Source organism: Mesoplodon densirostris, chromosome 3 (assembly GCF_025265405.1).
Source record: "Mesoplodon densirostris isolate mMesDen1 chromosome 3, mMesDen1 primary haplotype, whole genome shotgun sequence".
Lineage (NCBI taxonomy): Eukaryota > Metazoa > Chordata > Mammalia > Artiodactyla > Ziphiidae > Mesoplodon > Mesoplodon densirostris.
The window spans coordinates 137,371,510-137,398,044 of NC_082663.1; the positions used below are offsets into that span (position 1 = coordinate 137,371,510).

At 41.4% G+C, this 26,535-nt stretch overlaps 1 pseudogene; it reads right to left on the reverse strand.

Annotated features, from left to right (window-relative positions):
• LOC132486906 (serine/threonine-protein kinase MARK2-like) overlaps positions 1-19,581 on the reverse strand; it is a 76,656-nt pseudogene extending 57,075 nt beyond the window's left edge.
• Positions 19,582-26,535: the final 6,954 nt, after the last annotated feature.

Below are 26,535 nucleotides of genomic sequence, written 5' to 3' on the forward strand. Positions count from 1 at the left end.
GAGTGAGGTTGATCATTGACAAAATAATAGTTTCCTCCTTTGATCAGTGCTGCTCAGATGGAATGAGCAAACTAGCCATGTGGTTCTGCCTGGATGGGGCCAGCTGGGAGCAGGAATCAATTATATTAGAGATTCTCAAAGTGTGGTCCGAGGTCTGGTCTCTTCTATTATTTATGCTGTGAGATGACAGCATACATGCTTTTGTTTCTGGCATAAATTAATAATTTGATATTGAATTAATAATTATTCTATTGAATACAAACCAGACGTCACCTCATTGATGTCTCATTGAAAGCAGTGAATATCCCCCTGGGCACTTGGAAGGTTTTCTGAGGATGAAGTGGATGGACTTGGACCATCAGTGGTGAATGCCTTGAAAAAGTGATCCTTGGATCAAAGAATCTTTACAAGCCTTGAATTAGTCCTCCTTTGACTGTGGTTTTCTGTGAAGTGGCCAACCAAACAGAAATGCTGTAGGCCCTCAGTAGACAAACCCCTTCAAACTCAAGGGGTGGGGTTTTCAGAGGCCTATATATCTTATACTTGTGTATTGTTCTCAGACCTTATGTATCCATGGATATGTTTTTGGGGAGTGGAGCAGAAAACTCCTAAAGGGAAAATTGTATTTTTTCTGGAAAGGTGAAAGATCCTGGAAGGTGTATAATTTTTTTCAAATTGAAAGTAACTTTTCCAGAAGAATACATCATAACTGAGAGTACCAACTTTATCTCCCTAAAAGTCATACTTCTAGTCTGTTAAAGAAAAAAAATTTAATGATACTTGTTAAAGATGGTAAGGCAGACTTTATTTTTCTGATTTAATTTTTATTTTATATTGGGGTGTAGTTGATTTACAATGCTGCATTATTTTCAGGTGTATAGCAAAGTGATTCAGTTATACATATACATATATCCATTCTTTTTCAGATTATTTTCCCATATAGGTTATTACAGAATATTGAGTAGAGTTCTCTGTGCTATACAGTAGGTCCTTGTTGATTATTTTATATATAGTAGTATGTATATGTTAATCCCAAACTCCCAATTTATCCCTCCCCCCCACCTTTCTCCTTTGGTAACCATAAGTTTGTTTTCGAAGTCTGTGGGTCTGCTTCTGTTTTGTAAATAAGTTCATTTGTATCATCTTTTTAGATTCCACATATAAGTGATATCATATGATATTTATCTTTCTCTGTCTGACTTACTTCACTTAGTATGATAACCTCTAGGTCCATCCATGTCCCTGCAAATGGCATTATTTCATTCTTTTTTATGGTCGAGTAATATTCCATTGATACCATATCTTCTTTATCCATTCCTCTGTCGATGGACATTTAGGTTACTTCTATGTCTTATCTATTGTAAATAGTGTTGCAATGAACATTGGGATGCACGTATCTTTTTGAATTATCGTTTTCTCTGGATATATGCCCAAGAGTGGGATTGCTGGATCATATGATAGTTCTATTTTTAGTTTTTTTTTTTTTTTTTTTTTGCAGTACGTGGGCCTCTCACTGTTGTGGCCTCTCCCATTGCGGAGCACAGGCTCCGCTCGCGCAGGCTCAGCGGCCATGGCTCACGGGCCCAGCCGCTCTGCGGCATGTGGGATCTTCCCAGACCGGGGCACGAACCCGTGTCCCCTGCATCGGCAGGCGGACTCTCAACCACTGCGCCACCAGGGAAGCCCTATTTTTAGTTTTTTAAGGAACCTCCATACTATTCTCCATAGTGGTTGTACCAATTTACATTCCCACAACAGTGTAGGAGGGTTGCCTTTTCTCCACACCCTCTTCAGTATTTATTGTTTATAGATTTTTTGATGATGACCATTCTGACTGGTGTGAGGTGTTCCTTATTGTAGTTTTGATTTGCATTTCTCTAGTAATTAGTGTGTTGAACATCTTTTCATGTGTTTTTGGCCATCTGTATGTCTTCTTTAGAGAAATGTCTATTTAGATCTTCTAAAGATGGTAAGGCAGTCTTTATTCAGGACCATTGTGATAGTATAGGGACCACTGAAATAGGATTTTATAGTCAGGGAGAGAGATTGGGCTCAACTTTGAATACAGCATGGGCAAATGGGAATTTATAGCCAAGGAGTAGGGTAGAGGGTCAGTGGGTGGAAAATTGCTAAGAGGAAACGTCAGGGATAAGGGGGATTCTGGCTAAACTGATCTAATAGGATTCTTGCTGAAGACAGGCCAGGGTGATCAGACATCACCTGGGGGATAGTGGAGGATGAGGAACCTGATCCGGTATTGAAGGTGATCAGATATCACAGATGAGGGTTCTGGTTAAACTGACTTAGTAGTGCTCTTACTAAAACTAGATTTTATAAGGAAGTGCACAGATGGGCCTTGGAGAAGGTTCAGGAGCCTGAATAAAGTTGGGTGGAGCAAAGAACCTTTGTGAATCTCAGAAACTGAAACCCACAGGAGAAGCTGTTAGGAAAGACTCACGTCTGGCCAGATGCAGTCATCTGTAGCTGCGGGTCAGTAATAGGCCTGCGTGGAGTAGGTATAGAGTTATCAGCCTTCTAGGTTTTGGGGTGTGGCAGATACTGCTCACTATACTCTTACTTTGTTTTCATGCACACAACTAAACTACATTTCCCGGCCTCCTCTGCAGTTTGATGGGCAGGTGACTGAATTCTGGCCAATGGCATGTGGGTTGAAGTAATGTTGCCACTTCCAAGCCTGGCTCCAAGACCTTCTGTGACTCCAATTCCCTTCTTCTGTGTGCCCTTGGCTCAGAGGTGAAGTCCAGAGAACTATGGATAGCAGGTGGCAGGGCCCCAAATAGAAGGAGCCTGGGTTTTTTAATTGTTATTTGGAAGAGAGCTGCTTGAATTTTATGTTAAACAAATGTTTTATGTTAAACAAATCTTTACTGTTTTAAGGCTTTGGGATTTTGGTGTTTTTGTTACTATGGTTAATCCACCTGTTGAATATGCAGAGGAAGGTGGCCATTGTCAAGCAGACTGTCTTCGTCCTTCCTTAAGGGAAATGAATGTCTAGACTCAATTGAACAGTGCTTTCTAGAACTGACATAGTCATCAGCTTGTAGCCAACATCAGGTGAGCACTGGAGTCTTCTGGAACAGGATTGTTAACACGTGAGTTGTTTCACAAAAGCATCTCATGTAACTCAGGAGGTGACCAGCCCTACAAATAAGTAAATTCCGATGACCTGCCAGGTCTGCTTTTAGGACTAGTTCCCCAACCTCCTTCACAAGTTTCCGAGGGTATTTAAAAATCTTCATTATTAGAATCCTTAATTAGATGGCTAGAATATTATCTCAGAAGGTTCCTGTAAAAATGCATCTGGTTTACCTAGGAGAGGTACCAGATTAACCCATTCATCCCCACTAAGAGTATCTAGCTTCCCAGATTTTGAGCAGAGCACCTGATATTAAAGAGATGACACACTGGTTAGATGAAATTTTGATGGGGGCAGAGTGGGTGGGGAGAATTAGAATGAGGAGTGCTTAACTGAGGGTAAGGAAGGTCTGGTTAGGAGACTACAATTCAGGGACCGCTGAGTGCCTGGGAGGGTTGCAAAAAGAGCAAGGAGGGCTCGGGAGGTAAGGTGGTGGGGAGTGAGAATGAGAAGGAAGTAGGCAGACAAACTTTGCCCCCATCATCAAATTTGGCTCAGTAAAAAAAAGTTCAGAACACTTTTTATGAAAGATCTTTTGGACTTTGTTCCAGAGTAGAGGTGAAGTGCTAACCTTTCTGTTACTTACTAACAGCAAAGAAGAGTTCTTTTTTTCTTTTCTTTATAGATGGGACAAGTAAGGTATATATTTTCTCCACTCTTAAATTGATCATATCTTTTCCTGAAGGAATTCAGAGATACTTTACATTTTCTGTTTTGGGTCAGGCCTAAAAGTAACTGATGACATTGGTTGACTAATCTCAGCTCAGTCAGAAAATGGTGGAACAGAAAAAATTATCACATAAAAATTTTTTCCAAAATAACATCCATGTCATAGCCAAATATTCCTCCTCATCTTTCTCCTCTTCCTCTGGCTCCTCCAACTTTGGCAGCTTTAGAAGTTCAAAAATCAAGCTTTAGCTGTGGAAAAACTTCTGTCTCAGCTAAAGATTAAAGTAACAATCTATTCCCTTAACGTAGAACTGCTGATTTCAGGCACGTATGTTGGTTGGGAGCCAGTCAGTGATATGTTTCGCAGTTTTGAGTTTGGTGAATACATGTACGTATCTGTCTCACTTACCTAATGATTGAAGCTTCTATTTTTACATTAGCCTCTCCAGAAAACCCACAATCACCCTTCATTAGGAATCTATAGACTGTGAGCTCCTGGAAGACAGGGGCACCTTCAGCTCTTCTGTTGTCCTGACAACAGTACTTAAACACATGACAGGCAGTGAGTAAATATTTATTTAGTGAGCCAATCAGTTATGAGGCCTCACCTTTTATTTTTTTCTCCACCCTGAGAAACCCAAGCAACCACCTTCACTAAATGCTTTTCCCCCACAAATAGACTTACCTGAAAGACAAAGTCAGTGAAGCTGAGAGTTGAGATTGATCATAACACATTCCTCCCAACTTCATTTCCATCAGGTATGCCAGGTGATTTTCACTAGATGCACTCTGATTTTTTTTTTTGAGGGCTTTAGCATAGATAAGTGTTTATTTTTCTGGCTAACGTACATATTCCTTTGGCATTTGCCATGGAAAAGACCCCACCTAATCTTATTTATTTATTTATTTATTTATTAAAATTTTTTTTTGAATTTTATTTTATTTTTTTTAATACAGCAGGTTCTTATTAGTTATCTATTTTATACATATTGATGTATATATGTTAATCCCAATCTTGCAATTCATCCCCCCACCACCCCGCTTTCCCCCCTTGGTGTCCATACGTTTGTTCTCTACATCTGTGTCTCTGTTTCTGCCTTGCAAACCAGTTCATCTGTACCATTTTTCTAGATTCCACATATATGCGTTAATATACAATATTTGTTTTTCTCTTTCTGACTTACTTCACTCTGTATGACAGTCTCTAGGTCCAGCCACATCTCTACAAATGACCCAATTTCATTCCTTTTTATGGCTGAGTAATATTCCATTGTATTTATATACCGCATCTTCTTTAACCATTCGTCTGTCAATGGGCATTTAGGTTGCTTCCATGACCTGGCTATTGTAAATAGTGCTGCAATGAACATTGGGGTGCATGTGTCTTTCTGAATTATGGTTTTCTCTGGATATATGCCCAGTAGTGGGATTGCTGAAGACCCCACCTAATCTTTAGGGTACAAGGAATCATTCAGTTGTCTAGAACTCACTTAAATGTTCTCTGCATTTTCTAAACCTTGTATTTTTCAGCTTCTGTGATGATTCTGTCCTCACTTTCTTCTCTGTGAGCCTTTCTTTACCCATGTTTCTTGAGGTGGGCTAGAGGAGTCTATCGAATTGAATGTTGTCAGCTGTAAGTAAAAAGAAACCCAGTGAGGTGTGGTGTAAACAACCTGGGCGTTTTTATGATGTCAAATAAGAAGATAGGGAAGTTGCAGGCTTGGTTCCTTTGGAGGCTCAACCAAGTGAAATCCTAGGTCATTTCCATCTTTCTGCTCTGCTGTCCTTGGCATATTTGTTCTTAGACTGACATCTATTCATGATTGCAACAAGGCTACAGCAGTTTCAGGCATCACCTCTTCACCAGCCATGCTGAGAGGGGAAAAATGGCTTCTATCATCTTGCACATTTGATTATAGGAGCAAAAAAACATATCTCAGAAATCCCTCTACAGATCTCCCCTCAATCTTATTGTCTTGAACTGGGTCATATGCCCACTCTTAAACTAATCATTGGAAGAGAATTGGAATTACCATGACTAGTTTAGACTAATTAAGATTTACCTTTGGGAATGGGGAGGAGCCCTATCTTCTTTGAAGCATAAAATTAGAGTCATGCCCATAATGGAGAAGGGAGAAAAGAACTGCCCCAAGAAGTAAAGGGGACATGATTTCAGTCTCCCTAGGAAAGCTTTGACTTCACGAATGAAGTGGTGATCATTCAGCTGAAGGCTCTCTGGGCAGCTCCCAGTGGGACCCCCAAGCCTTATCCCACCATGGTAACTTCTCTGCCTTGGACCCAGTGATACTGTGCTCTTGTTTGGAGGATGACTTGTCTCACCAGTGTATTAACTCTCACCCTGACCCTCAGGATTTCCTGGTGGGCAATTATAAGATTTTTTTTGACCAAACTTTATTAAATATTTTTAAAAGAAACAGAAATTCTAAAATTGGAAATGAAAGAGTCTTGTCCTTCCCCTAGGCCAGTCCCACTCCTAAGAGGTGCCACTGATAAAGTCTTATGTCTATTCTTTAAGACTTTATATTGTCAGGTTTTAAAAGATACACAGTCAGAACATGTTTAAGGAGAGAAGTGACCAATGTCTTTGTAATTAAAGCCACAGCCTGGGCCCTTCTGAGCGATATTTCTCTGGATTCTGTAATGCCACACTGTGCAAGCTACCCAGGACCAGTCTATACACCTTGGGGATGCCCAGAGCTGGACCAGAGGGCATCTCTCTTGGATGTGGCATAGTGGCTACTCAACTTCAAAGCACCAAACAATGATGATTCTTTCCAGGATATTGCACCCACTTTTAAAAATAGAACATATTACTGTTGTTATAAATCAATGAACATGGTTCATAATAGCAATAATGCCCTTGAAACCTGTTAATTCTGCCATCAGAGAATGGTATGCCAGAGCATTCGCTGCTCTTGGCTTCACCTTCAGCTATTAACTAACATATTAGCTGGTGGTAATGACCAATTTTCAAGAAATGATTGCTTAAATATTACCCACCTTGAAAAGAAAATTATTACTCAACTGAGAACTGAACTCTTATTTTCAACTCAGTAGAGCTAATGATCTTATCTCACTCCACAGTGTCTCCCTCCCCCAGTGCCTCCCCCTGCCCGACCCCCTCGCCTCACCTGCTCTCCTCCTGGCTATGAGGTGTGCGGAGATCATATGGTTACATAACTGCTTCCCTCTCGGCCTCAGTGACTTGAGTCCAGGAAAAGTTCCATATTTAATATTTATTCACCAAGTGGCAGTGGATGAAGACAGATGGTAATGAAATGAGTCTTGCTGAAAGTGACCACAATGATAATAGATTCTTTATCATGTCCAGGAATTCTGGCCTCTTAGTCTCTGCTTAAATGCATGTTGGCGCCAACTCTGTCATCTTAGCTTTACTATTCTTGTCATCCTCCTGACCTCTCCTTAGACCAGAGCAGGCAGTCTGTGCTAAAGGCATCAATCTGTCTTTCTCCTCATATAAATGCTTTAAACACCTATAGCCACAAATGACTCACCAGCAGAGATTTTTCCAAAGAGGAAAAATGAGAAGATAAAGTAAAGGAGCCCCTTCAGAGTTGGTGGAATGGCTGCTTTTGCTGGAACTCATGTCCGGGCAGGTTTTGCTTGTGCTGCCCATTGCCTGGAGCTGCTTTTTCCTAACACCCAGGTTACCCAGCTGGGCTTGTTGGGGATTTCAGAATTTTTGCAAACTGGGAGAGAGATTGGGGCAAGGGGGATCAAGGGGGAAAAGAAGATATGTAAAACAAAGCTAAGTTGGCAAAGAGTTGGTGCTTCTGTCAAATGAGTAAACTCAGATTGCTGATTGCGCTGGAGATACCAATATCCTGGGTCAGGCAGAGCTTTTTAAAGCAATCTGGCAGCCCTTTTTAGTAGTAAGAGGTAAATCATTCTGACGTCCCTTGCTATTCAAAGCATTAATCATGTTGAATTCCTTTGTTATTCTGGGGTCTGGATCAAGTGTAATTCTATAGGAATTCCATTGTAATCTCGTATTAATTAATCTCTGTTTTATGGTGCCAAAAACCTTTCTCTGAATTTGTTTGCTTGTACATCAGTGATTAGCTTTTTTAGTACCTAACTCTAGCTGTGGAACTGTAACTTCCCCCCCTGCCCCCCGCCCCACGCTCTCATGTTCTTTTTCATCTCAATCTTGGAAATTGTCATTTTCCTTGCGTAGGAACTAGGGCAGCTCACATATTTGTTAAACTGAAGTGTTTTGAGAGGTGGGAGGTGAGGAGGATGAGAGGGCTGGTTGCAGTTTCTTTGGGAAACCAATAAAAACTGGGGCTCAAACTCTAGCTCTGCCACTTACTAACGGTGTTACTTTTGAGCACATTAAATAACCTCAGTTTCCCTTTCTGTGAAATGGACATTAAAATGGTCCCTGTTTCCCAGGATTGCTATGAAAATTAAACAACAACCAGTTCTCTCTCCAGTGATGACAAAGGCAACTCAGGGAGGGGATAAATTCCCCACCCTTACCCCGTATTGTCCTCAGTCAGTGACAACACAGGAGGGGTCTTTCCTCCAGGATGTAGGATGTTGGGGTAGATCATTGCTCGTGTCAGTTCCAACTTGAAAATTTGGAGTGTTTGCATAGAAACCATGTGTTACTGGCCCCAGTAAACACCTGCCTGCCTCTCGGCTCTTCCCAGAATATGCCTAAGCAACAGTGGAGGGTCAGAGGCTGAGATTCTTGGCTTTCCAGTGGTAAATAATGAATGTTGCACCAGCTGCCCGCAGACTCTGAAACCTTCTGTTTTAAGATACAGAAGGAGAGAAAAAGAATACCTAATATGCATTTATCTGGTCCATCATCTTTAAATAGCTCTCTTCAGATTTCAAAAAAGGTAACTCTATCCTCTTTCCTGGCTGGCTTTCTGCATCCTGCCACAAAACAGGACTACTGGCCCTAGATTTTGACCTGGTATAAAAAGCAGTATATTTTTGACCTGGTAACAGTCACATTTCTACACCATAAAATATTAAAGCAGGCATGACAGTGCCTTTAAGATCTTTGAGGCAGGTGCTATCAAAATGTGCCCCTTTATTATTTATTTATTTGACTCTTTCTGTATAGTGAAGTTTAAATGCTTTTCAGGCCAGATAATTAAATTCCATTATGGAAAGTGGGGATTGTTGGTAAAATGAGCTCACTCTGGCTATTAGACCCGTGAGTCCCCAGGGGGACACCATGGAGGGGAATATAAAATCTGGCTTATGTTTACATGTAAGATATGCAGTATGGCCTATATTGGGCTTGTAGGAGTGATGCTACATAGGAAACTAAACAGGGAGGGGGCTGTTAGAGATCCTGCTCTTGTAGCCAGCATCCTCTTAGAGCAGGGGTCTGCAAACTGTGGCCCTCGGGTGAAACGCTGCCTGTTTTTGTACATCCTATGGGCTGAGAATGGTTTTTACATTTGTAAATGGTTGAAAAAAATCAAAAGAAGAATATTTTGTGGCATGGAAAAAATTATATGAAATTAAAATCTTATTGTCCATAAAATCTGTGTGTGTGGGACACAGCCACAACCATTTGTTTACATATCATTTATGGCAGTTTTTGCATTCTACAAGTTGAGTGGTTGCAACACAGACTGTGTGGCTGCAAAGCTGAAAATACTTACTCTCTGGGCATTAATAGGAAAAATATATTGACCTCTGTCCTGGAGGAATTTGGACTTGGGCTCTGGAAAGGTTAACATTGGTAGTAGAAGAGTTTAAAGTTGTTTATACTGTTGACACATTTGGATATTGACTCTTGGTGTTGGTGAACTTGATTATTTCCTGAAATGGACAGATAGGCAGGTTAAGGGAAGAAAACAGGGATTAAAAAAAGGAGTTTTTGGATCCCATGACTGTCTTCCCCAAATGCAGCTCCCAGGGTTGCATATTGGGTGACATCCTTTCCCTCCCTTTCCAGTGTCTCCTTATGTCTTCCACTCATCACATCCAGTCCTTCCACCTGAGTCTAAGCCATGACCATCCTCCTTGGTCTTTGAGGAAAACCCCCTTAACTAGTCTATTTCCATACTTGTTCCATAACAGTTCACCCTTCACATAGCTGCTATAGTGATTTTTAAAAGACCGAAATCAATTCATATACCTTCCCTCAGGTTTTTGCATGAATATATTCCCTACTTCATTCAAGTCTCTGCTCCAGTGACACCCCCTGCAAAAGGCTTTTCTACTCTTTCCAGAGTAGCCTCCATCTCACCCCATCACCATTTATTTTATTACCTCTTTTTATTGCTCTCTTAGCATTTGTCACTGTCTTACGTAATCTGAGTGCGTTTATTGGGTTATGCTTGGTTTCTCCCACCAGAATGGAAGCTTTCTGAGACTAGGTATGTTGACTACCTTCTTCATTAGAGTATTTCTAATACACATGTATTTCTCACATGAGTATTAAAGAAAAGTTTGTTGAGTGAATAAGTGGATCAGTCCTCCTGGAAGAAACTCCATGCAGCGTTGGCATCACATTCTGCCTGCCTACTTCTGCAGGGGCATGATGAGTTTGTTAATTTCTTTCATTGTCTCTTGCCTATCAGCATATCATAAAGCAACATATTGACTGGAGAACTGCACTGAGGGCCAGTTTATGAGAGTTTAGTCCTGTGTTTTGTACCTTAGATTGCTTGAACAATCTGATGTCTTTCTGGATCCTTTTCATCATCAGGGGCATAATGAAGGTGGTCAGAATGTCCAAATGTTGACATTAGCTTCACCATTAAGAGCCTGGGCCATGGAGTTAGACTGACTGGGCTTAAATCCTTGATTGCTCTTTGACCCTGGGCCAGTCATTCAAGCTGTCTGTGCCTCTGTGTCCTTATCTCTAAAGGAGCCTTAATAATAGCACCAACATTTTAGTTTGTTGTGAGGTTCAGATGAGACTATAAATATAACTGTCTATATTACAGTCTATAATACAGGTGCTGAGCATGGTACCTGCCATATGGCAAATACTCCTTAAATATCACTGTTGCCATTATTATCAGTTGAGGATTTCCTGCTTGATTATTCTTTCATTTATCTAACAAAAATTTTTTAAAAGAATTAATTGTTTGCTGGGACTGTGTTAGATTCTGAGGATGAAATGGGCAAAACAGACATGTCCCTGTCCTCAAGGAGACAAAAACAAAAAATTACTCAAATTTTGGTTTTTCAGTATCTAGTTCTGGGATAGTATCCAGAGCTTGAGTGATGCAAGGCACATGTAATGCATACTTCTTTCCTCTGAGGCACTGCCATAACTGAATGCATGTGTCCCCCACAAATTCATATGTTGAAGTCTAATCCCCAATGTGATGGTAGTTGGAGGTGGGACTCTGGGAGATGATTAAGTTTTAAGAGTGGAACCCTCATGAATGGGATTAATGCCCTTATAAAAGAGACCCCAGAGATGACCTGAATGGGAAGGAAATCCCCCCAAAAAGGGGATATATGTATACGTATAGCTGATTCACTTTGCTGTACAGTAGAAACTAACACAACATTGTAAAGCAACTATATTCCAATAAAAATTAAAAAAAAAAAAGAAAAAGAAACTGAGGAGGACAGTCATCAGATGAGATACAGAAATTGACAAACAATAGCACGGCACTTATAAGGAATCTTTTAAAATTAATTTTTATTGGAGTATAGTTGATTTACAGTGTTGTTCAGTTTTTTAAAGCACATACAAAATGCTAGTGCTAAAACAATGTAACAGGTTTAAGCAAGCTATTAATAGTAGTGGCATATACACATCTACCTACTATAAAAAATTTTGGTGCTATAGAATATGAATAAGTTTTTCTTACATGTGTTAACGTTGTAGATAATAGTTTCTTTTCTCTTATCAGCTTTAGATAAGTTCTGTGCCACTTATATCAAACAAAAGTTAAACATTTTGTCAATTTTATCTGAAAATTTAAAGGCTTTTGTAAATTCTTGGATAGCCAACTCCAGTTTTAAGAAGACGGAAAATGAATTAATTTGTTTATATTCACAATAGCCACAAATCTGTATTGAAATCAAGATTACAATGTAAGTGTTGATCAAAAAAAAAGTAAGAAAAAGAGACCCCAGAGAGCTCTCTCACCCCTTCTGCCATGTGAGGACACAGAGAGAAGACAACTGCCTATGAACCAGGAAGTGGGTTCTCATCAGATGCCAAATCTGTGGGCATTTTGATCTTGGACTTCCCAGCCTCCAGAACTGTGAAAAACAAATATTTGTTGTTTAAGTTACCCAGTCTACGGTATTTTTGTTATAGCAGTCTGATCGAACCCAGATAGGCATTTACCATCTGTTTGGGCAGGTCAGATCAATACAGGTGGGAACAGTCAGTGCCATCACTGGGTAGAACTGACCATAAGGTTACACAGGCGAGAGTGTGAACATCACAGAGGAATCAGGACCTAAACTGGGTCTTAAAGCCTTGGATAGGTGGAGGAGTAGCAAAGGACATTTCTAGAAGCAATAATGATATGAGCAGTGGCAAGGAAAGGTCTCTTAGACCTTGGTACAAGGTAGTCTACCAGAAGGGCTAAAGAAAAGGGTGAGAGGAAGCATAATAGACTCTCACTAAAATTAACTCTGATTTCATCTTAAAATAGTATCGTTGCTTCCTCATCATGTTTCTCCCCTATAATGTTGACATAATTCCTTTCATTGATTCACTGAAACAATTTTCTCAAAAGCCATACAGCTATGTATGGAATTTTATTTTTTGTCTTCAATATTAGCTTCAAATTATTTTAGAACACTTTTTATTTGAAAAGCACTTTACAATTATTTTTGTGAGAGCCTCCAAATATACACGTGGACCAGGACAGTTAGCCTCATTTTATGGATGATGTATCAAAGGTGAAGTGACAAAAAGACAGAGGGACTCACACAGGAAGACTGGCTTGAGAAAGATGAGAAACAAAGGCCCCCACAGAGTGGGGATAATGACGAAGACTGGGGCATGGCATTAGGCTGCTAAAGCTTGGCTCCTGGCTTTAAACTTTACTGTGAGACCAAGGCAACCTGTTGAACCTATCCGAGCCTCAGTTACATCATCTGGAAAGTGGAGATAAAAATACTCATCAAGGTCCCTATAGAAATCAAATCAAACAGTATTTATAAAGTGCATGCTGCAGTGCTTGGCATAGGTTAATTGCTCAATACCTGGTAGTTGTAAATGTTATCACCAAGTTTCTTGGTTGCCTTTTGATAGTCATGAGCCTCCCTTACTGGACATATTTTTATTTCATCTAATTTTTGAGTGCAAGAATTGTTAAATTGTGAAATTGACACTAGAGCAAGAAGGAACCTCCATTTCCCAAACATTAGTGTCCTGAGAGAAGACTCTAGATATCTGGCCCTAAAGAGGCTTGTGGTCAAGTAAATAATAGAGTTCAACAGTTAAATAAGTTTCTAAAGGCAGGACTTTTAGTATGTTAGTGTGGATTTCCAAGAGGAAGCTGCAGTGTTCCCTAAACTTTGTGTCTGCAGAACCCTTTGCCACGAACACCTATTAATAGCTCATGAAACCCCAGTGTTTCTTGCAGTAGGCTTTGGAAAGTCCTAACCTGGTCAACCCTCATTTTACCAAAGAGGAAGCTGAGTTGAGGAGAGGGAAAATGGCTTATCCCGAGCCACAGTGAGTTTACTGGGGCCAGGACTAGAACCCCATCTTGATCTAGCGCCCTTCCCTCTGGTCTTTATCTTCTCCCTCCTTTGCACTGCTCAGTAGCCGTTTCCACAGATGTACGTGTGGTCTGTTGGGATGTCTCCACGTCCTTCCGCCTCCCTCCGCCCTCCACCCTCCGCCCTCTGCCCTCCGCCACTGCATCCTCTCCTTTAGCTCCCAAGTGTTCTTGCCTGCAACCTGCCCCCCGCCCTGACCCCCCGCCACTGAGCCCTACTTCCTTTTACCCAGGAGTATCTCCTCACTTCTTGTCACTTAACTTTCCTGCCATCTGCACCCTTCCTCCTGGAGCCTGTTCTCTTATCAGGTAGCCATTTTGCCCTAAACTACTGAAGGCTGGGAAAAGCTTCATGTGTGTAGCAGATGCTGTCATGCCCCACCAGATCCCCTTAGATCTTTTTCACATACTTGCCCCTGGGAGCTTTTTCTTTTATGACCTGCCCTTGTGACACTGTGTCTTGGAAGGACACTCTTGTGCTACAGGGGTGGCTTCACCCAAATTCTCAGAGCGATAGAACGGCCTGGGGTTTACTTGCCTAGGCTGCTCTTGGCCAACAACTGACATGTGCAGGAGTGTGAAAGCCCAGCTTTCTTGCCTCAAATTGAAACAAACTCTGAGGTATGTGACCTACATTCCAGGGTTCCCTGTGGGATCGGGATGAATCTACTCTTCATGCGGATTGGCCAGAAATCAAACCTTGGCTTCGCCTCTCCCTCTTCCCATCCTGCTTCTCCCTTGTTGATTTCCCCTGGAAACATCTAACAAAACACTTGCGTGTGAACCCTCCTCCCAAGGTCTGCTTCTGAGGAGCCCCACCTAACACACTATGTTTCCACATCTTAGAGAAAGACTTACACATTTAATATGAAGAAAGGATACAATGGAAATATCAGCCACTGTGGCAAAGTCAGGGTTTAATACATTTTTGGGGTGGGTAGGTGATATGGGGGATAAGTCAGGAGGACTTTTTTTTTTTTTTTTTTCTTTTTGCTGTATGCGGGCCTCTCACTGTTGTGGCCTCTCCCGTTGCGGAGCACAGGCTCCGGACGCGCAGGCCCAGCGGCCATGGCTCACGGGCCCAGCCTCTCCGCGGCATATGGGATCCTCCCAGACCGGGGCACGAACCCGTATCCCCTGCATCGGCAGGCGGACTCTTAACCACTGCGCCACCAGGGAGGCCCAGGAGGACTTTAATGAGCCCTGCAAACTGAGCCATGTAGGTGACTTACATTTTGATGTGTTAGGCTTATACTTAGTAAAGGAAGGAGAAGACAAAGCTGGGAATGCCCTTATTTGGGCAAATATATGTTAGCATATATTTGGTTTTATGGGCCAGAGCAGGGGTCATGAAGGGCAAAAGGATGATTTTGCATTTAGTTCTACTGAAGTTCTATTTCGAGGTTCATTCTGACAGATGTGCTAAGTTCTCCTGTAGCCATCACCAACATGCCACCAATCCTTTTTTATCCTGCACACACTGGCAGCTTATTTAAAATCACCACGCCCCAAATGACATGGTTTTTGTCCTCCACCAGATGGTTCAATTAGTCAAGATTCTGAAAAAGCCAAATGGGACATTTTTTTAGCCCCATCTATTCAAGTCAGCCAACCCTTCCAAGCTGGGTGGTGATTCTGAGAGCAGCAGATTTATGCAGCTCCAAGGCGTCAGGGTTATTACTTTTTGATGAGCTCCCGGAGGTATGGAGGAGGCTGCCAATATGGTCTACATACTGGATAATGTCAACACCAAAAGAAAATGGAAAGAAGAGCTTTCTTTCTCTTGGACTGTTTTGGAATGAACATGCTAAGGAGCTGTGATGAAAGAACCCATTTTCTGTTCTCCTGCCATGACACACTCAAAGTCAATGCAATCATGCTGATTTCAGTCCTCTAGTATCTTGGTGCTACCTGGATGCCCTTACTTGAAAGATACATGGAATTATTAGTTCCACATTTCTTCCCTCACAATTAGCATATTAATGTGGCAGATTGATAATGCTAGAAGGATGGATGCTTGAACACACAGGCTGCCTTATTCTGAGTGCTCCAGCTAGCAGCCTCTTTTTTTCAGAGTGAACCCCAGCACATTGGCACCAAGTCACAGGATTTAAAATGTGAAAGGCATCATCTAGTTCAAACTCTGCCTTTTACCCCGAGGAAAACTAATAAATGACATGATCTGATTCAAGGGAAGCTTGTTGGGCCCATAAGCTAGAAACTGGTTGAATGAAACAATTTTCCATTGCAATCACTTGTTTTAAGGAGGCAACTTGGTGGTGATGGGAAAAATGAGAAGAATCTCTGTTGTGTAGTCAACGGACCTGGGTTCAAATCTTGCATTCACTACTAGGTGTAACTTGGGTAAAAAGACTTAAATTCCCTGAGTTTTAGCTTTTTTACTTTTAAAACCAGGACAGAAATAGCTTCTTGGCAGGGGAATTAAATTGAAAAGAATCGTTAGAATGTGTTTAATCCAGAGTTGGCCTGTAGCAAGGGCTACACCAATGTTCTCATTGCCTTTCTTTTCCTCCCAAGACACAAAGCTGATGCATGGCAAATCTGGCCTTCACTTCCTCTGACTTCTGGTTTGGTATTCCTTCTACCCTACTTCATTCATTCCTTGTCTCTTACTTAGTCTGAATGATTTTCTTCTTGTGACTGAGTTGGTGAATAGCTTTATCTAACTGTAAATTTTAAAAAATTAGCAACTGTAAGATGGGGGTTAAAAATTACTGCAAAACAAGACTCATAGAATGGAATGGTTTATTCCAGATACAGAGTAGCAAGAATGGTTGATAATGGAGGAAGTGATATTGATTGATTAATTAGTGAATTCAATAAATATTTATGGAGCACATGCAATGATTTATAACTCAGAGGTGAATGAAGCAGATACGTGGTCCGTGTGCTCACCAAGTCACTCAGGGTAGGGTCTAGAAGGATTTGTTCTTTAAGTAGATCCTGACTGAAATTTACTCCCTTTGAGCTTGTGAAAGATACAGCAAAATATAGGTTAAATAAAAGGACTCTGTAATAGACACAGCTTGTGATCAGGGTGTGGAACTCACAAGAGATAGTAAAAGCTGAAAATGTAGGTTTAAAAAATATTTACGAAAAAACAGATGAAAGATGGATAACTTGTTGTAAGGGGAAAGAAAGACATTTTGGAAATATTCCAACCTTTGAGATTGATGCAGAGAAGACAGAACTGTTTCCATATCTCATTCTTTTAGCAATAAGATGTAGTTATGATAGCTTCCACCAGTGAGCATTTGTTAAGCACCAGGCATTGTGCTGGGTGCTTTAAATGCATTATCTCACGTAATCTTCATAGAATGGGCTAGCAGGTTTTAATATTATCCTCATTTTTATAGATAAGGGAATTGGGATACTAGGAGAGGTTTATGAAATGACCCAAGGTCAGACTCATGGTTCAGAGTCAGGCATTCCGACTCTGGAGCCCAGGGCATTAAACCACTTCTTGGCCCAGCTTTGGAGTGAGGCACATCTGGCATGCTCAGCTTTGCAGTTCACAACCCTGCGCACTTGAGCAATTACTGAATATCTCTGCGATTCAGTTTCCTCATCTGTAAAATAGGTTCTGTCCCAGGGTTGTGCTAACAATCAAGTGAGATAATATTAGTGAAAGTGTGTGGTTAATCTGCCAGACAGATAGGTGACTAACTGTCCTAGTTTTATTGGGATTTTCCCACTTTGAGCACTGAAAGTCTGCATCCTTGGAAATCTCTCAGTTCCAGGCAAATTGAGACAGTTGATCACCTCCATGAAAGTCCCAGTCCAACCTGCAGACTATTTGGACAAAGTACTAATAGATTTGGGGGAACAGGAAGCAGCTCAAAGAGGCAGATGAATTTCAGCTGATGTTCATTAAACCACTGTCAACTCTTGTGGGCTGAAAGGCTTCTGGGAAAGTCTTCCTGATAAAGCCTATGAGAAAAGTGGGGGAGTTAGAGCAGGGTTTGGGAAACAGGATGCTCGCCAAGCTATGGTGCTAATGCTTCAAATCTGTCAGCCTCCTATACACAGCCTGTCAAGTGTTCAGAGCCCAAGGGTAAGTAACTGATTACAAAGGTGATGGGGGTTGAGGGGGCGAGTTCAGGTGGCAAACTCAGCTACCTTTGGCCTCTCCAGGTACAGCTTTCTCCCTTCCCTCTTTCACAGAACATGGATCTTGGTGGACTTGAATCTAACTTTGCCCTTGACTAACTGTGTGACATTGGACAAGCTATTTCATCTCTTTGATCCTTAATTACTGCATCCATAAAATGGAAATGATGATAATCCTAACCTCCTGCGATGTGGTTAGGATGGAATAAGAAATTGTGCCTGACATGAAGGAAGCACTCAATAATTGTTGGTTACTGCTATTGCTATTACTATTCCTATTTATACTATTATTATTAGTTATTCTATTAGGGTAGGGTTGCCAGACTTTGCAAATAAAAATATAGGATGCCCAGGCAAATCTGAATTTCATGTAATAATAAATAATTCTCAGGACATACTTATACCAAAAAAATTCATTGTTTACCTGAAATTCAAATTTAATTGGGCATTCTCCATTTTGTCTGGCAACTCTATATTAGAGTGACCAACCATCCTGGTTTTCCCAGGTCTGAGGGATTTCCCAGGACACATGACTTTTAATCTAAAATCGGGACTTGGGCATGATTAGCCATCCCATTAGTGTAGCAGTCTGGCTGTTTTTTAGAAGGTCATATTTGACACTCAAATGTTTACAGGCACTCTTCCTCTAAAACACACACACATCCACATGAATGCAATGTTTTGCATGTATTTTCAGGAATTTCTTGGATCCTTTGAAGCCTGTCCATGAATTCCTGGTTGAGAGTATAGGCTCAGAAAAATCATTCAGGTTCCAAGCTTCTTTCCTTATTCTTCTTTCGGCAAAAATTGCGAAGATCTTTTTTTTTTTTTTTTTTAAATAAATAAATAAATAAATTTATTTTTAAAAATCCATTAAAAAAAAACATCTTGAAATAAAGAAAATCTCTCCAACCCAACAATCTATATACATCCATGTTCATTGTGTGCATTATTCTCCACGTGTATAGGGTTGTGATATGACACAAGCAATTTTCAAATACCAAGCATGTTTCTAAGCTTCCTTGACCACGTCTCCTTCAACTTTTCTGTGGAAGCAAAAGCCTCCTAAATTCCTAGCCAGTCAGATAATCACTATGAACACTGTTTCACTTCCATCTTATCCTTTTAAATACATGTATTTTTGTTGTGAAATACTTCAAACATACATGAAAGTACAGGAAATATCAGAACCCATGTATCCACCAAGATTTCACTAAAGAGGACATTGTGCCCTATTTTTTGCTGAAAAGAATTTTTAATAAACAAAATGTTACAAATGCACACCATCCTCCCGACCCCTTTTTTCCTATTCCAAAGTAACCACTATCCTAGAGTTGATGGGTACGATTTCCAGGCAGGTCTGTGCACTTTTCTCTACATAAGTGTCCAGAAAGTCCATGCAAACATTGTGTTTCATTATATACAATAAACATACAATTCCTTTCTTTTCTCACTGGCTTTTAAAACCCTTTTATATTGAAACAGAGCGTGCTTACGGAGAAGCAAACATCTCAAAACTGTTCAGCTCAATGAATTTACATATCAGGGTAACAGCACCTGGATAAAGGAGGGTACTCCTCACGCTCCCTTCTCCCCAAGGGAGAGACTTCTAAAGCCACAGGTTGCCTCTGCCTGATTCTTTATTGACACCATACACGCGGACTCAAACCCTGAGTTCCTCTGTTTCTGACTTCTTCCACTCATGGTGTGTACAACCCCTCTGCGTGGCTCATGGGGTGCAGACGGTCCATTTTCTTGCTGTGGATCCTGCTGTGTGATCAGCCGGGGCCTATTACTCATTCTGCGGCCGCACAGCATCTGGGCAGCCTCACACGCCGCTGCTACAAACACGCCAGCACCCGCACGTTGGTGGACGCATGTACGCATTTCTGTTCGGTACATTCCTGAGAGTGAAATTACTGGATCCTGGGGTTTCGTATGTGCAGCTCAGTAAATTCCAATTCTCCAAGTAACTGAGCCAGTTTACACTCCCAGCAGCAGGGGTTCCAGCTGCCTCCCATGCTGGCCGACACCCACTCTTTTCCTTCCGGTTTTCCTCGCGTAGGCCCTTGACGCTTGAATACAGTCGCAATTCATCTTCCATTTTACCTTGATTTCTTTCCTTTTACAACACTGTTCCATATTTTCGAAGTTATTAATACTATTACCTGCCGCCGGCGGGTCCGCCTCCTCGTCCGCCTCCGGCTCAGCCGCTGCAGCTGCTGGCGCCGCGGGTAGCCGCAAAGATCTTTTGAGGAGACTCAGGAAATAGGTGTTGAGTGAGCTGTGGCACTCTAGCCACTCCCACAGTGAGTTTTCAGTAGATGAGTACATTGATCGATAGAATGAAGACTAGTACATATGTGTATGTAGCATGAAATGAGGTAGTCTGTCTGTTGAAATTCATCCACTTAGTTATTCCAAATCTTTCCTCTAAATCCACTTTGAGGTCACAGTGATCTGTTCTGATGGTCCATATTGACTGAGTTGATTGAAGTTTCTTTTTTATTATTTCACTATAGGAATGAAGCAGGTCATGGTCTCATCATAATTGGGAGATATCATATAGCAAATATGAAAAAGGCATATACTCGCCTAGCTCTTGCTCCTTTTTCTTTGTAGCACTTATTAGTTTTTTACTCTTTTAGAAAATATAGTGAAATATACACATACATGGCTGCATATAACAAGAAGGACAGTATAAAGAGTGATGATATACAACCACTTACCCACCATTCAGCCTAATAAGTAGAACATCATCAATCATTTGATGACACCTGTGTGCCCTTCATTTTCACTGTTGTGCAGTGTTCCAGTGAATAAATATATTTCAACCTATTTATCCATGCTGCTTTTTGGGAGCATTTGGGTTGTTTCAAGTTTTGTTTTTATTTTCCTGTTACAGACAATGCTGTCAACAGTTCTCACATATGTCTTCCCGGTATACAAGGACAAGTTTTTCTCTAGTGTGTACATTTCAGAGCAGAATTGTTGGGTTAGAGAATGGATGTACCTTCTACTTTATGCTGATTGTTTTCCCAGGTGTTCATAGAAGTTGTAGTCCCACCAGCAGTGTATGGGAGATCCCCCCGCCCCGCCACTTGGTGTTGTCAGACTTGTTAGTTTTTGCCTATCTGGTAGTTGTGAAATAGTAGCTTATTGAAATTAACACGTTGTTTTCTTATTACTTATAAGGCTGAACATCTTCTTATATATTTATTGCTATTCATTGTTTCCTTTCGTGTGAAATGCCTGTTCATGTCTTCTGCTAATTTTCTATTTTTATTGCTTAGATTTGTTGCTTATACATGTTGCAAATATCTCTTCCCAGTGGTTTTCTTGCCACTGTCTCTGAAGAGTGGTTTGTCACCTTGTCATGTTTAGAATTACTTGTTCAGTGCCTGCCCCTCTGATTAGGCTGTAAGCTCCAGGAGGCCAGGCATTGAGTCTGCTGTCTCTGTCTCCAACACTGACATAGCACCTGACCTACATATATAAATACACCTACTGTATAATATGAATATGTTGTTGTTGTTGCTACTTTTAAACTGCTTTTTACAGAGGAGGGCAGAGCAGGTTAGGTGGAAAATCTTTGCCATCGAACCATGGTTAAGAACATGGGTTCTGGATGCAACTGCCACTTACTAGCTTGGTGGCCGATTAAACTTTCTGTGTATCAGGTCCTTCATCTGTAAAATGCTCTCTATCTTATGGGATTGTTCAGTTAATAGGTATAAGGTACTTTGCATGGTGACTGGCACACAGTGCATACTCCATAAGTGTTGGCTGTTATTATTTTTCTGTTGGGTGAAAACCCAGGTTAAAGGTTTCTGATTATAAGTTTGTTAGTCAGGGAGTGTGGGCTTATTCTGCATGGTAAGGGGGAGAATATTTGAAATTACAGGGGCAACTGGGTGTTGGGTAGAGAAAGGACTAGGTAGGGGACACCCAGTACTTTGAAAATATCATTGTCAACTGTGAATTTTGAAGACTTGCAAAAGTCCTCTAATCTGACATGACAGGAGCAGTTGCACAGTTAAGTAAAAAATGGTTAAATGAGGGTATCATTAAAAACACATTTATACATTTTATCTTAAGACATGTAATATATTCATTGACTCATCATTTGATGTCTGACCAAGGTCTTTGTTTTCTAGCCAAGTGGCTACTTTTGGACATCCTTGCTTTTCTTGCACCAGGCACTCCAAATGCATCATTTGTGAATTCTAGTTTTTTTATTTTTTTAAAATTGGATCATCAACTTAAAAGAAACTTGGGAAGTAATCTCAGCACAGAGTCCTTCCAGAGGTTTACTATTATTCCCCATCTTGTATAGTGCTCTTTTTCCTCAGAGGTTGAACATGACACTAATTTCTCTATAAGTGCACCTTTGTGAAGTCTATACAAAACATTTAACTTAGTTTTTTTTTTTTTTTTTTTTTTTTTGCTGTATGCGGGCCTCTCACTGTTGTGGCCTCTCCCGTTGCGGAGCACAGGCTCCGGATGCGCAGGCCCAGCGGCCATGGCTCACGGGCCCAGCTGCTCCGTGGCATATGGGATCCTCCCAGACCGGGGCACGAACCCGTATCCCCTGCATCGGCAGGCGGACTCTCAACCACTGCGCCACCAGGGAGGCCCTTAACTTAGTTTTAATACAAACAAGAGCTGTATTTTCATAGTTACATTTTGTGTTTGTTTATATTGAATTAAGTTACATAATTACAATAACAGTACTACTGACACAAACAAGGTTGGGGATAACAATGTTTGGGCATCAGTTATGAGTTATACAAAGGTCATGGGAAGCTTGGATACATCCAGTGGACAGTCAGGTAGAGGTCATTTAATGTGGTTTCTAATGTACCTCACTGGAGGCCATGTGCTGTCTTTTTTCCTAAAGTCTTGTGAAAAATCTCATTGTTCACCCTTAGCTCTCTGTGGGTGGATCATTGGAGGCAACCCGAGGAGGGGTTGAACTTCACATCGGGGTCTCTTCAGTGGAAAGCAGAGATGGTTCCCTGGACAGGAGAGTCAGGGAGAAAGGGGCAACTGAGAATGATTGAGGAAATTATGGGTCTCTTAGAGAGATGTAGGTCTTCCCCCATACTGCAGAATTGGAATTTTGAGGCAATCCTATTTAGATTTCAAGGGACTGAGAAGATCCAGATGACGTAATAAAGAAATAAATGCGTGGAACTTCCCTGGCAGTCCAGTGGTTAAGACTCCGTGCTTCCACTGCACGGGGCACGAGTTCGATCCCTGGTCAGGGAACTAAGATCCCGCATGTCGCAAGGCACGGCCAAAAAGAAAGAAAGAAGTGTGTTCAGGAGCTCAGATGTTAATTCAAAAGGAAATTCTCCTATATCTTTTCATAGATGCTTGCATGTTTTGAGAGCATCAGAAAGGTGATTTTACAAGTGGCTGTTTCTGTGGGCCACAAATTCACTCCACAAGATGATCTGGATGTTAAGCCACCTATGCCTTCCTATCAGTCTCTGTTTGCCTGGGGCTCCGCCTGGCTGAGAGATTGAGATGAGAGAAAGGAAGTAGGAGGCTTTGCCTACGCGGAGCCAAGAGGTATCACCTTCCTGCCTTGGTATAAGAAATAGTCCCTCTCTCAGGAAAGCTCATCCCTTGTCATGTCTATGGAGCACCTCATAGTTCATAACTGAACAGTAATTCTAGCCCTGTCTGCTCCACACCATGTCTTAGTTACTCTTGGGGTAGACCTAATGCTTGCTCTTGGCATATTAAAAGCGTGGTAAAAATGCAGACTTTGGACTTCCCTGGTGGTGCAGTGGTTAAGAATCTGCCTGACAATGCAGGGGACACAGGTTCGAGCCCTGGTCCGGGAAGATCCCACATGCCACGGAGCAAGGAAGCCCGTACGCTACAGCTACTGAGCCTGCGCTCTAGAGCCCACAGGCCACAACTCTTGAGCCTGCGAGCCACAGCTACTGAAGCCCTCGCGCCTAGAGCCCATGCTCCTCAACAAGAGAAGCTACCGCAATGAGAAGCCCGCACACTGCAATGAAGAGTAGCCCCTGCTCGCCACAACTAGAGAAAGCCCGTGCACAGCAACGAAGACCCAATGCAGCCAAAAATAAATAAATGAAAAAAAAAAGAGCACACGTGTGTTTGTGTGTTTTCCTTTAAAAAAATGCAGATTTCATAAAATTGGTAATGAAGAAACATTATATTAGTTTCGTGTGTACAACATAATGGTTCAATATTTGTAATATGTACTATGAAATGATCACCACAATAAGTCTAGTTAACATCCATCACCATAAATAATTACAGAATTTTTTCTTGTTTTTTTTCACTTAAATATAGCATGTATTGAGCACTTACTATTTGCCAGTCCCTCTGCTCAGCATCTGCATTCATTATTTCACTTAAGAATTTTTCTCTTGTGATGAGAACTTTTAAGATCTATTCCCTTAGCAACTTTCAAAAATATATTATTTTAATAGCTAACCCTAAGTTGAGTTCTTACTGTGAACAGTAAGAACTGTTGAACTAGACACTTTCTATGTGTTACCTCATTGAGCCTTCCCAACAAAACTGTGAGACGAGTACTATTATTTTGAGGAAACGGAGGTTGCCTGAGGAAAATCAAAAAAGCTGTTAAGTGGCAGAGCCAGGACTTGAACTTGGTTTGTCTGACTTTAAAGCTGGTGCTCTTAAGGACCATGTGGAATTATTGCCTCCTGAACAACCAGAGAAAGCTCCACTTTTTCTCTCTAGAGAGACCACAGGGAGTGTCTTGTCACCCCATTCTGCAGACTTGCCTGAGCTGAACTCTATTGTCAGCTGAGAAGCTATCCACTGGGCTTCTTTCAGTATGTTAGGAATCTGGAAATTGCTGCTCCATCTCAGGACCACAGTGTCCAGGTCAGAGCAACAGAGAGAAACTTCCAAACATCCTGATACTAAAGACACTATAAAACCCAGGTATTTGTAGGCCAAGGCTACAGCAGCCCTCAGAACAGGGCAAATAGGAATGGCCATCTGAGAAACCCACCAAGATGTATGAAAAAAAACAGCAAAACTGAGGGAGAAAGAATTTGGAGGTGTGTGTTTGTGACTTCCTGGAACCCTTGGAAATTGTAGCAATTCTCAATTTCATGTGCTCAAGAAATATTGCACTTTTTTCTCCCTTAAAACAACCTAGGTTCTCATTCCCTGGTGGGCTAGAAATTTAACCTTGCTTAGTCCTGAGGACATCTCTTGGGAAGGGCCCTAGATCATTGGCCATCAGTGTGCCTTAATTGCTGAGAACTATGAACCCAGTCCACGAGGTATGGTTCTTGCCCTGCTGCTTTTAATCCACAAATGGAACAAGAACATCTTTGCCAAAGCAGAGAACTACACAGCCATTCCTTACTGAAGTCTTGCTACTTTTCCAGAACATTACCAGTTAGCCCTCTCGGGTCTCTGTTGCTCACTGAGAGAATGCAGCCCTTTGTCTTACTCCTCAACTTTTGAAAATCTCTTTAATCTGTAGAGAAATTATTTTTCTTCTTGCTCCGATCAGAGGAATTCCCTTTTGTCTCCAACCCTATTTTCCCATCTCTTCAGGACTCCTGGCATACTGTCCTCAGTAGATCTAGGCCAGGAATTGCAAACTCAAATGACTGCAGAGGCCAGATAGGATTCGAAGTGTAAAGTAGCTTGGCAGGGGTTTGGTACGTGGTCTGGCTAGAGGGGGCTGCTGCCTAGTTCTGGCTTGCTGTCATCACTCAAGTCGCCCTGTGTTGCTGGATCTTCTGATCTTCAAGAAAAGCTAGAAATCTAGACTTTTATGAGCAGTCTCCTTCGTGTCAAATGTTGGCTCAAGCATTTAAAATTATTCTGTGTAGGCCAAAGTAAAATGTCCATGGGCCACCAGGTTGCCATGGCCACTGCAGGCTTTTGAGAACAAAAGCCAGGGAAGAAAGGTATTTTATAGTTACAGACCTTCCCTGGGGCAGGGAAGCATAGAGCTTGGTACCTGATTGGACACAGGGAAAAGGAAGGATGAAAAGACATAAATGAATTTCTCCAGTGATTGTCCAACTACAAAAAATGCTGCTTTTACTCACAGTGTCTGCTTTCCTGAAAAGGAAGCTTATTTGAGATTTAGGCTTTGTTTTTCTCAAATCAGTTACTTGGGAATTAATAACTTCACTCGCTTTTGGTTCAGCCTAAGCTTAACTTACTTCTGGCACACACAAGTCTGGGTTTTGAGTGATCTTGCTTTAAGAACATAGAAAGTGTTTATAACTGTTGGATGGAAAAGCCAGCATTATGTTTTGCGTTGTTAGAGTCAAGGTTTAGTGAAATTTATTTGGTTCATTCCTAGTTTTTGATGCAGATTTTGCTCATTTTATTTTTTCGAAAACATTCCTAACTCTGGAGAGACATTTCACAAGGATGTGCCAATGATTCAAAGTATGAGAAGTGTGAAAGAGTATATATAGTCAATTTCCACTCTTCTACTACTGTTAATGAATGAATTTATATTTATGGTGCCCTCTATCAGTCCAGATTAATTTGGCTGAAAGTGACAAATACCCAGTTCAAACTGGCTTAAGGAGAGAAGGGATTTCCATAGAAGAGTGAAAAATTCTCTGTCTCTAGTGTATGCTTTGGGAGTTACATGGCTCAAGGGCTCCACTGATGTCATGAGGACTTGGTTTCTCTCCATTTCTCAGCTCTGCCTCGTGCCATGTTGGCTTCATTCCCAGGTTTCCCGTGATGGCCCTGGAAGCTCCAGACTCAGATTCTCCTTACTGCTAGCAGACCCAGGGGAAAACATGATGCCTTTCTCCCATTAGTCCCGTGAAAATCCTCTCTGGCTCTAATTAAGCT